This window comes from Callithrix jacchus, chromosome 2, assembly GCF_049354715.1.
Source record: "Callithrix jacchus isolate 240 chromosome 2, calJac240_pri, whole genome shotgun sequence".
NCBI lineage: Eukaryota > Metazoa > Chordata > Mammalia > Primates > Cebidae > Callithrix > Callithrix jacchus.
Window position 1 is genome coordinate 165,403,723 of NC_133503.1, and position 12,957 is coordinate 165,416,679.

A 12,957-nucleotide genomic window follows, 5' to 3' on the forward strand; every position below is an offset into this window, starting at 1 on the left:
TAGTTAAGAAAGGTCAATCGTGTTAACTGATTAAAAAATGTAGAAGAAAACTGAGCCCATTGTCTATCTAGATTCACATACAACATTTTTTCATAAAGTTTTAATTAGTCATTAATGATTTAGGGGCAGAAAATTTATTGTTGATAATTTAAAAATAATTATTTTATCTGAATAGGAGTGATACGGTCTGGAAATAGCATGAGAAGGTGGATGTTACTTTGAAGCTGCAAGTGCCTGAATGTTTTGTGAGCTCTCAGTTTTTTTAGGCCATGGAAATAGTGTCTTCTAGAAAACCTATCTAAACTTCAGTGGGCAAGAGGTCCTATTAGACATCTAGCTTATGTGAATATTAGTGGAATAATGAAAACAAATATTCAAAGTAGGGTATTAAACTGTGGTATAACTCTTCAGTGGAATAGTATTAGCTATTCAAATTCCTAGAAGACTTTCAAAACACAGGAGGAGTTTCATCATGAAATGTTGGATTTAAAAGAAAGGATGTTAAAAATAGTATGTTCAGCATAAACTAAAATTTATAACAAAATATCTATATAGAGACAAGAAGGATAAACCTATATGCACTAAAATGCTTACAGTAATTATCTTTGGGTGTCAGGATTAGAGATGTTTTTGCTTTTTTATGGGGTGTAGAGTAGCACATTTATTGTCTATTGTTGCTTTAACAAATTATCACAAATTTAATGGCTTGGAACAACACAAATTTATCTCACGTTTCCATAGCCAGAATTCTAGATGCCCAGCTTGTTCTCTGCTCTGGGTTCCATAATGCCAAAATTAAGGTGCTAGTCAGCTGGGTTTCTTACCTGAAGGCTCTGAAAAATAATCTACTTTAGGCTCATTCAGGTTGTTGAAAGAATTCAGCTTCCTGTGGCTGTAGGACTGAGGTTCCCATTTCCATGCTGGCTGTCAGCCAGGGTTGTTCTCAACTACTAAAGACTGCCAACACTTCCTGGCTCATGGCTACTTTCATCTTCACATGCAGCAACAGTGGTGAGATCTCATGGTTTGCTTCTTTCCTGACTTTTTATTCCATGGTAGCTCTCTGACTGAATCCAGCTGGAGAAACTTTTCTGCTTTGAGGGCCTTGAGGAAATTAGATTAGATCCACGTGGATAATCCAGGAGTCTGTTAATGCTGCTGATTAGCAACCTTAATTCCATCTCGAAAGTTCCTTCCTCCATTAGCATAACATACTTACAGCATCCATGGACTACGGCAGAGGCACATTCGGAGGGTGATTCTCCGGCCTACCACAAATAGTGTCATGATAATGGCATAAGCTTAGAGACATACGATAAGGAGACCTTGATTTTATTTCAAAGGCTTCCTTTCAATATATGTAGACTTTGTTAAGTTTTCTTATATACTTAAATACTTATACAAGTATAAGTTTTCTTATATACAAAATGAGGATAGTAATTATGTTGATTTCACTGGACATTTTTGAAGATTAAAACAGACACTACAATAAAAGCATATGGTGCAATTCTCAGTAAAGATTAGCCATGATATCAACATTTTTACTTTTGATAAATTTCCATCTTTTCTACAATAAATTTAATTTAGAAATCATGAGAAAATCAATACAAATTATTTTAAAGGCAAGACTACTTAATTTCATTCATATGGTATGTCTGTCAGAGAATCTATATTTTCCCACCCTTAAAATAACTTTTTCCTGTATTGTTTACTAACTGGAATTGATCTTCCATTTCAAATATATACATTGAAATACATATACATTGATTTCCTCCATCACCCAACTACAGCAAGTGCTGTTAAATTATCAGCCTTGTTCCCTGCTCTGTCTTCAGTGTTTAGAAAAATTCCTAACACTTAGTTGGTCCTTTATAAATACATGTTAAGTAAATTAACATTTAATAGATACATTCCAACAAGAGCCTAATATTTTGTTTTATTCTATTAATATTTTAATAATTTTTAAAGAGAATGATATATGTAAAGTACAGAATGCCAAGGACACAGGAGGGCAGGCAGTGAAAGGAAGTTTTCTCCTTGGCCAGCCCTGAGCTACGGTTCTCCTCCCCAGCAGCAGCCTTCATTGCTGTAGCGTCTGTAAATTATCAAATTGTCAAATAGTATCCAAATGTACCTTGAGACAAAAATATCTTCCAGAAAGATCAATTTACACTCCTACCATTTCAGAAACCCCCACCCGCAAACAAAAGGGAGTTTGCTTACTTCTGCATTTTTTGCCATTCTGATAGGCAAACATGCCATCTCATTATTCTTCTACTTTGCATTTATTTAATTTCTAGGGGATAGGTTTTTTCATGTTTATTGTGCTTTTCTTTAAGTGGAAGTTCAATTTTTTTTAACTTTCATTTTAAGTTTAGGGATACAAATACAGGTTTGTTACGCAAGTAAACTTGTGTCATGGTGGTTTATTGTACAGATTATTTCATCACCCAGGTATTAAGCCTAGTATCCATTAATTATTATATTTTTCCTGATCCTCTCTCCTCTCTCTACTCCCAACCTTTACCCTCATTCTCCTGAGGGTGAAAATTCTCCTAAAATTCTCAAGCGTGTGTTGTTCCCCTCTATGTGTCCATGCATTCTCATCATTTAACTCCCACTTATAAGTGAGAACACTTGGTATTCCATTTTCGGTTCCTGTGTTAGCTTGCTAAGGATAATGGCCTCCAGCTCTGTCTATGTCTCTGCAAAGGACATGATCTCTTTCTTTTTTATGACTGCATAGTATTTCAAGTTAAGTGTTAGAATCCTTATTTTCAGATGGGCATTAGAGGGCAGACTCAGTTGTTCAAGGTCTCAAAGCTAATGGCTGACTAAGGATAGAGCTAGGATTCAAGTCCAGGTCCACCTGTCTCCAAAGCTCCTAATGACTTTCATGTGGGGTATTTATTTATATACCTTCTCTTTCCCAATTGGATGAGAAAAAAATCTCCCTGTACAGACACTAAGACACCTCTCCTCCCGGCCTGGGATTCAGTAAGTAGCACTCGCCTTCTTTCTGCGGGCAACTTCCTATGTGGTTTCGGGTTACTGTTTCAAGAGGTTACAGATGTACAGCTCAGGAAATATGTTTGCTTTTGATTTTAGGTGGAAGAAGTTGTCCATGATACAATTACTAAGAACATACAAACTTTTTTTTTTTTTTTTTGAGACAGAGTTTCGCTCTTGTTACCCAGGCTGGAGTGCAATGGCGCTATCTCGGCTCACCGTAACCTCTGCCTCCTGGGTTCAGGCAATTCTCCTGCCTCAGCCTCCTGAGTAGCTGGGATTACAGGCATGCGCCACCATGCCCAGCTAATTTCCTATAAGCTTTTTATAACATGACCTTGGAGACACAGGGCCCATTGGCCGAAATAATTTCAAGAAAATCATGCTTGTGTTCTGCCCGTTTTTAACGAACGCACATTTTATAAAGTAAGTTTTTCGTAACAAAATTCATTCATGCCATGTTTTTCGCAAGTCCTGTTCCATAATTCCAAGCCTTTTTCTATGTGTTTTTGAAATATTAATAGGTAATATTGATAATAACTGCTACTCACTGAATCCTTGCTAAGCACTGGACATTGCTTAAGAGTCTAACGTACATTATGTTCCTTATCACAGCCATGTAAAGGTAACTGGTGTTAGTCCTTTCTACACACCAAGAAACGGAGGTCTGGAGAAGTTCAATACTCACTCCAAGTCACACAGCTGGTGAGTTGAGAGACCTGTGTTCCCCTCTGGGTCTCTATGATTCCTGAGCTCTCTTTTTTCTTCTTTTCTTGCAAGCAAATATCTTTCCTCTATGTTTTTTTTTAGTAATATCTTGTAAAATATTGTTCAAGATGCACAGATTTCATCTCAACTCTTGTTGAGTTGAGACATTTTGCATGTGTGAGTTGCAATGGTTAAATATGTTGCATTCTGATAGAGCATTGTTAGCAAGAGCTTCAGGTAGTTTTGAAACCACAATGATCAAATACTGATAACTGAGCAATTTGATGATACACAGTCAACTATTATTGCAGACCAGTCATAGTTAAGACAGAGCAAAGTTCTAGACACTTCATTTCTGGGCCAATAAATGTCATCATTGGGCCACAGCTGATAAGTGCCTAAGGCTCACTTCTCCCCACGCTTGCACATGCTGCAGGGCTGGGAAGAAGGAAGTCCGTGCTCTAGTCTTTTTGCTGTTTTACTTCCCAGGGTGTTTGGCTATGGTTGGCTATCCAATAAACAATAGCTTGAATTACATTTTTGTATCACTTCAGTTTCAAACTTCATTTGTGATGGACAAGCCAAAGCTGGAAGGGGACTGATGTCAGATGTTAGATGGCTGAATGCAGATGGGAAGAAAGGGAAGACAGCAGCCTTTCTCAGACCCTTTTTGGTCTCCTCCCTCTGATCTTTCTCTCCCTCCCCACATCTCCCCTTGGGGCACAGAGCCTGGCTGCTTCCCTTGAGGTCCTTTTGGAGATGACCTTGAGAACTGACTGCTGGAAACCCCACCAGTCTGCGGAGGACAGTGCCTCCCTTATCACCACCTGAGTGTCCTGCTGTCTGCTCAGACCTGCTCTTGAAGAGCTGAGACCTGGATGACCTTAGAGATTGTGCGAGTCAAGTTTTCCCAAAGTGAGGGCAGTGATTTGGGCAATTACTTTGGAGGAAATTGATTGAATCCCAGGGAAGAAAGTTATTCTCACAAAAGCCTAATTTTAAAAAAATTTGGATTACTTAGCGATTTTTCTTTAATATGTTTCCCAAAAGAAAAAAGACAAAAGAAGAAAGTCTTTATATTTTTATGCTGAATTTTTTAAAAGTTTAAATTTTCCCTCATCTAAAATGTTCTTCCCAATTAGTATATTTAAAATGTATTTGTTCTTATAAAACCTTACAGTTGCAGGCAAGAGAGGTAAATGTGCTCAATAATAATAAATCACATTGTTTCCTTTCTTTTCTTTTTCTTTCTTTCTTTCTTTTATTCTACTCTGGAGTACAGTGGCACCATCTCACCTCACCTCCCAGGTTCAAGCGATTCTCCCACCTCAGCCAGCAGAGTAGCTGGGATTATAGGCATGAACCACCATACCTGGCGAATATTTTTTGTATTTTTAGTAGAGACAGGATTTCACCATGTTGGCCAGGCTGGCCTCAAGCTCCTTGACTCAAGTCATCTGCCTGCCTAGCCTCCCAAAATGCTGGTATTACAGGCATGAGCCAACGTACCCAGCTACATTGTTTTTAACTCACAAATCTTCACATTAAAGGCATATTTCTAATTTCAATTATGAAAAACTATTATATACCCAAGCCAGCAAGATTTATTTGCTTCTCTTGACAAGTAGCTTTTGCTCTCCATGTGTGTGATGGAACCTGAGATTTATGTTTTCAATGTGTAACACAATTTTGTCCAAAATCTCTTCGTGATCTCACCTTCTGCCTTCCTAAATGTCCCAACTGCCTTCTTATGCTTGAAATTCCACAGCTGTATTTTTCTTAGTAAAATGTGAATAAATTTTAGAAAGACAAGCTAGGGAAAAAGGAAGCATAAGTGGTGAAGAGGATACTATATGAAGGAACAGAAAAGACTGCCATTAAGCAGAGGAGAAAGAGAGATGAGAATAGAATTGGAAGGTCGTGGAGGCTGAAAGACTAACTTCACCCTCATACCTCTGGAACAGTTCTTTTCCTAAGATATCTATGAGTTAAAACTCAGAAATCTTAGTATATACACAATCCCATGCTGGCAAATGAGATCAGAACCTAATGAGGGACATGAAACAAGACTTTATTTTTTTGGTGGGATGAAGGGGTCAGGGGAGAATTCAAATGTTCTCCAGAAAGACTAGATATGCGTGGTCTCTCGGGTTGGTTAACAGTAGGGAGCAACTCTGAAATAGCTGGAGATTCTATTCCATGTGGTAGACGATTGTGGGAAATGTATGACTAATGCACACTTCCTGAGCCAAATCACATTTGGGCAGCTAACAACTTGGCTAATGTGTCTGCTCTGTGTGGATCTGATAATGTGAAGATGTTATATTACAGGCTTTGACTTAATCTTTATCAGGCCATTAAGTTAAAGGAATCATGAAAATGAAATAGTCAATGAATATGTTATGGTTCAGTGCAACAAACATGAAAACCCATAATTACAATACAAAAAGAGAAATTCTGTGAGTTTTGTAAAAAAGAATTGATATAATGGAAGAAGAAACTCTGTTTTAAAAAATAATAACATTAGCATGAACCATTACATTTCCACAAAACCAGTGTTTTTCAAACTTCATATAATCCATTAGTAAATTGTGAAATATGTTTTGGGAATTCCACCTGAATTTTTTAAAGTGAAGTGGGAGTAGAATGGAAAAAACAGACTGCACTACATATAGGAAGGATAATTGTTGATAGTTTAAATGATATATCTGAACATGACTATTATTTTAAAAAATCAATTCTAGGTAGATGAAGGGTCTAAATGCCAAAGGAATAGAGGTTTTATAGGATGACATAAGATAATGCTTTTATGGATTTGTTATGAAGGATTACATATATACATATTATGTGATGTCAAAGTTATGTCTTACTACAGCTGATGATAACAAATGTTTCAAATTGCTCCAGACTACCAGGGGTTCATAACCTGAGGCCACAGAATATAGAGATCACAAGCTTGAATGGGAAAAATGGTATCTCTAGTTTCACTAATATTGAACTAAAATTTAGCATTACCTTCAGTTATGATTGCAGGAAACATACCACAGTAATATTAGCAATACCAATACTGTGATGTCACCAATAAATATGGTATTTTTATATCATGTTATGATTATTTCAATTATTTCAAATATTATTTGAGTTTACTGGTACCCTAAAATTATGGTAGTTATTCTATTTCCCCAGACCTCGTTACTTCATGTGATTATTAAGAAGCTCATGTATTATGGTAATACAATTTTTAGCACTTTGACAATATTCTAATACATAGAATTCCTTTGTTGTATTGTTTAATCTTTACAAATATAAAAATAGTTTTTTAAAAGGATAAAAAGATAATTCATAGATTCAACGAGTGCCCAGAGGGCCCAGGGCACCAAAAAAGAGAAGAGAAAAGGAAAAAAACCTTGAAGTGAGCAATGAAATGCTGAAGGCAAAAGCTGTAATTTACTCTTGTTTGTGTCTCCAGAATTTAGTCTAGGGCCCAGAACATATTTGTTCTCAAAATTTATTATTGTATACACCCTAGTATGAAAGCATTAAGAATAATTTAGTAAACTGTGACTTGGTAGAAGGATTCACCAAGGAGATAATGTTTGAATGGGCTCTTGTAAAATGAGTAGTAAGAGAACATAGTGAGTAGCATATACACACTGATCAGTAAAGAACATGAGTATTGTAAAGAAGAATCAATTCTAGGTGGATGAAGGGTCTGAACATTGAAGGCATAGAGGTTTTATAGGATAACATAAGATAACGCTTGTTATGGATTTGGCTACTGAAGAATTTTTTAAACATGACATGAAGAACATGTTGGGGAATTTTCATTATATTAAATCTAACAACTTATCTCCATCAAAAGTATCATAGAAACTCTATGAAGAGGATATAACAATTGTAAATATATATGTACCCACCATCAGAGGACCTAAACATCTAAAGCAAATATTAACAGATCTGGGAAGGAAGAAATACACAGCAACGCAATAATAGTAGAGGACTTTGACATACCACTTTTAATAACAGATAGACCATCCAGACAGGAAATCAACATGGCAACACTGGAGTTGATGTATACTTTAGACTGAATGGACCTATACAGACTCTTCTACCCAGCAGTAGCAGAATAAACTCTTCCAAGTACGCATGAAACATTCTCCAGGCTATATTAAATGTTATGCTGTAAAACAAGTCTTAACAAATTTAAGAAGATTGAAATCATGTCAATCTTTTCTGACCACAAAGGTATGAATAACAAGAGGAAAACTAAAAAAAGAGAGAAATATAGAAAATTAAACAGCACGTGTCAAAAGAACTACTGAGTCAAAGAAGAAATCAAAAGGAAAATTTTAAAAATATCTTGAATTTGATTTTATCACCTTGTATAAGTTAGTTTTTGCTACCCTAACACGCTGCTCCAAAACTCAATGGCTTTAAGATATTTAGCTCACAACTTTGTGTGTCAGTAATTTGGGGTGGCTTTCGCTGGCTGTTCTTTGTAATCATTTACGATTCTGCACTCAAGTGGCAGTTGATGGGCTAATAGTGTACCAGTTGTCTCTCTGTAACTTCAATGACAGCTAGGGTTATGAGAGTAACTGCCTAAGCGTCTTTTAGCATCCATCTGGCCACTCTAGTCTTGTCCACGTAGTATAGTTTCAGGGTTCCCAAGATCAGCAAGAAAGGGGGAGCTCCAATGTACAAGCGTTTTTGATTCCCTTGTTTGTGACAGGCTTGCTAATGTCCTACTGGACAAGGGTGACCACTTAGCCAACTCACAAGGAGTGAGAAACAGATTTGACCTCTTGATAGGAGGCTCTGCAATGCCACATAACACAGGGGGATGCAAGGAGGGATTTGGGGTCATCTTTATAATCTCACACTGCTGAAATAAAACGGAAGAAATTAAGAATTATTTTCTCTCTACCACTTTATGGGGAGATCTATTCCAATCTTATGTTATAGTCTAGTAATTGTCCTCTAGTAAGTTTTCTTCTAGATAATTAATAAGCTGCTTCATAAGGAGAAACTACTGTGTATCTTGGGAGTCATGTCATTCAGCATTAGTTGAGAGGAATGTTTCTGTGTTCACGCTTCAGTGTTTGGGAATTGAGTTCTAGAATAAAATTGTTTCATTTTGACTAAACATTTTTTTCTTGGAGCTCTGCTTGTTGAAAACCTTAAGCTATTAGATTATTCAAAAACATCTGTTAAGTACCAATCATGTAACAGATTTTGTGCTATCTGGCAAATAAAATCAGCACTTTACAAAATCTAACACATATTTTTTAAGAAAAGAGTTAATAGGCTGGGTGCAGTGGCTCACACCTATCATCCCAGCACTTTGGGAGGCTGAGGCAGGTGGATCACTTGAGGTCAAGAGTTAGAGACCAGCCTGGCCAACATGGCAAAACCCTGTCTCTACCAAAAATACATAAATTAGCCAAGCAAGGTGCCAGGTGCCTGTAATTTCAGCTATTTGGGAGGTTGAGGTAGGAGAATTGCCAGAACCTGGGAGGCAGAGGTTGCAGTGAGCCAAGAGAATGGGTTTAACTTTGAGAAGTGGTAGATGTCAAGGTTTTCTAAGGAGAAAAGCAATAAAATTGTTCTATGATCTTAAAAAAGCCATATATATGGAAGAAGAGTAGGATATTTAACAGAACCAATGCATATTTACATTTTATCAGCTAGGAGTGCATTTGATTCTATTCCTCTTTTAGCAATTTATGAAACCTAATTGAGATGTTCCCGTGTTAGAGAGTAAAGATTGAGTGACCTACAACTAGAATTTATTTGCATAAAAAACATTTTTATGGTCAAAAGGACCAGAAAGAGAAACAGGACATTTTAAGAAAATTTGTCTCCAAAGTATCATTTCTAAAGTGAAATTATACAGCTCAGTTTATTTTATGAGAGTCACTGTAGCTCAAATAGTAAACTTGATTTTGATTTCACAGAAATTAAAGACTTTAACTTTTCCTTAGTGTATCTTTGAATAATTCCATTCACAAACCAAATTTTTTCTTAGATCGTCTGAAAGTCTTATTCTCTCTGACATGCAAAGATGTACATGATTTTCCATTAATCCTAATATTTTCTCTTTATCTACTTTTTATTTCAATGGAACATTACAGCAAATAAATTTTGCTGACTGCAGAAATTCAGTTGTGTAGACAATAACAATGGAAGATGTATTCATTCTCAGTTGTATTTCTCAGTTGCACTGTCTTTTCTTATATCACTATGAGTTTGGGGCTTAAATAATGCTGGGATAAAATTCAATAGAATTCAGTCTTTGTCCATTGAATGATGCATCGAGTAAGTGCCACATGCCACTTATTGTGCTATGTGATGGAGCTATGCAGTTGAAAACATTAATCCTTCACAGCTACATAATTTGGTACTCAAAGGTGGTACCCAAACCTGGCCTGGCATCAGAGTATCATCAAACCTGGAAAACTTTCAAAACTACTTTGAGTCTTGAATCTCATATTCATTTAGTAATTTAGTAGAGGGGCTGAAGAATTATTTTCCCAAAGCTCTCGAGGTGACTGTTGCAGCTGGCCTAGTGTTGGTTCCAGGAGAGGCAATGTGGGACCATTCATCTTGCTGAACTGCGTTAGAATAAATACGACAGAAATAGCCTTGATATGTACATTATTGTTGTGAATGTCTTGTTTTTCTAAAAAACAAACATACAAACCATGCAATGTTTGTACTTTGGTTTCTAAAATTTAAATTTTGTTCTATGCAATCTCGGTGGATGTTGCCCATTTATAAGCCAATAACATGAAATGGTTGCACCATTCTTGAGAAAATATATAGAGTGCTAATTGATGGACTTTATAACTTCAGACCTTATAGAGGTCCACCTCTCCCAATAATTATTTGTGACAAAGGGTGAAGCAGAAATTTCAGAAAAATAAAACGTAGAGGATTGAATTACAAAAGTCATGTTCTAGTAATTCAAAAAATGGCTTATAGAAGTTGAAAGAGCTCGGATTAGGTTTTGAAATCTAAGAGAAGAACAGCTGGTTCAGAATAACCAAGGAATCAATGGAATTAATTACATTTTCCCTTTAGTAGCCACTTATACACCAGCTGTAGCATGTCACTTATTTGGAGTGGACAAAGGCAAAAGGCCAAGGACAGTAGGAAAGTATCCTAGTCACCACTATTCATGCAGATGGAGCCCTACTTTGAGAAACTGCAATTCAATCATGAAAACAAGAACTATCCATATATTTACTTTATACTCCATTTTATAAATCTGTAACAAATATGTTAACTCAGCTTGTACTCACAAAAGATCTACAAGGTAGAAGCAAATAGCTGCCTTTTATAAATTTGAGATGGAGGCTCATAAATGTTAAGCAATTTTTCTGTGCTCACACAACTAATATGAGTTGGGATTTGAATTTTAAGAATGATTCCTTAATTATATTTTCTTGTTTAATTTTATTTCTAATAATCCATCTGTCATATAATACTTAAAATTTATTTTTCTTTTCTTTTCTTTTCTTTTCTTTTTTTTCTTTTTGAGGCAGTCTCACTCTGTCACCCAGGCTGGAGTGCAATGGCTCGATCTTGGCTCACTGAAACCTCTGCCTCCCAGGTTCAGATTCTTCTGCCTCAGCCTCCTGAGTAGGATTACAGGCATGCACCACCACTCCAGCTAATTTTTAAATTTTTAGTAGAGATGGGGTTTCACCGTGTTGGTCAGGTTGGTCTTGAACTTCTGACCTCGTGATCTACCCGCCTCGGCCTCCCAATGTGCTGAGATTACAGGTGTGAGCCACTGTGCCTGGCAAAATTTCACTGTAAGTAACAGCTTCTGTTTAGCTTGACCAATACATTATTTTGACCCTCCGGCAAGGCTGTAAATTCCCCTTAATAATGTCTGTTTCTTTTGGTATGCCATTTTCATGTGAACCCTTTTTCAGTTCCTACTCAATGCCCTTTACAGCTTCCTACCTTTCATACTGCATAGTCTGAAAACTTGGTTGATCAGTGTCTGGTCTCAGCCCAAGAACCCAAGCTCTCTTGCACAAATGCAGAAGAAACTTTCATCTTATATGTCAAACACATCTACCCCCAAAACTCATTTTAAAAAATCTTAAAATGCCATGCCAGGAATTATTTTTTTCTTATGCCTTGATTTTATGTGAATGTAACGTCCTCAAGAACATCCTCAAGAACATTAAGTTGACAAAGAAAAAAACCACTGATCCATTTACACTGGACTGTCCATTCAGTCAGATCAGTAAAAGTTAGAACTGATGGTTTGTTCACATTGTTCGTTTTGATGTTCACAATGGCTGGGGTGATGACAGTTCAGACTCACAGGGTCAGGAAAACCCTACAAACTAGATAACTGACGTCTGAATCAGGAATCAGGAAACCTAGGGACTTATTGCTGAATTTTAGTGCTAAAAGAGATCTGAGGAATAATTTTGGTAAATTTCCTGATCATGTGGATAGGAAATTAAATTTCAGGGTCACAAACCGACGCATTAAGCTCAGGCCAACGATTCTGAGCAAAGATATTCTTGAGGGTCCTAAACATTCATGTTTTCCCCCATGTATCATAACTGACACTGACTCCTTACACATTTTTATACTGCTAACTGTGATCAGGTTATTTTATTTTCAAGCCAAAGCTATGGGTGGGCTTAAATTACTGAAGCACATCAGAATTCTGGAGTGGGGGAACCACAACTGGGCTGAGAATGAAGAATTGGAATACAGTCAAGAGAATGATTTGTGCATTTAAGATTGGCACTAAGGTGGGAGATTTAATCTAGAAACCGGTTGGTAATTAAAATCTAAGCACATCCAGAACAATGCAGAGGTGAGATTTTAAATTCTGGACGTTCATCAAAAGCAAAGGCACTTGAGGCAGTGCAGTGCAGTTGTGAAGAGTTTCGATCAGCTTGACAGCCTGAGTTTGAAACAAGCATTGTCACTTAATAGTGACATGGAAAAATTGCTTTTTCTATGCCTCCTCTTTTTCCTAATTCCAAATAGGAGATAATAAAAGTATTGAATTAAAACATTTGTTATGAGGGTTGAATGAGTAAAGGACTTGTAACAGTTCCTGGAAGATAGTAGACACCTTCTAAGTGACTTCTCGTAAATACTATGCCAGCTAATGTGTAGCAAGATATTCATTGTAGCACATTTGTAAAATTAAAGAAGGAGAGATTGTCTAAATACATTATACTTTATGGAGGATTGGTT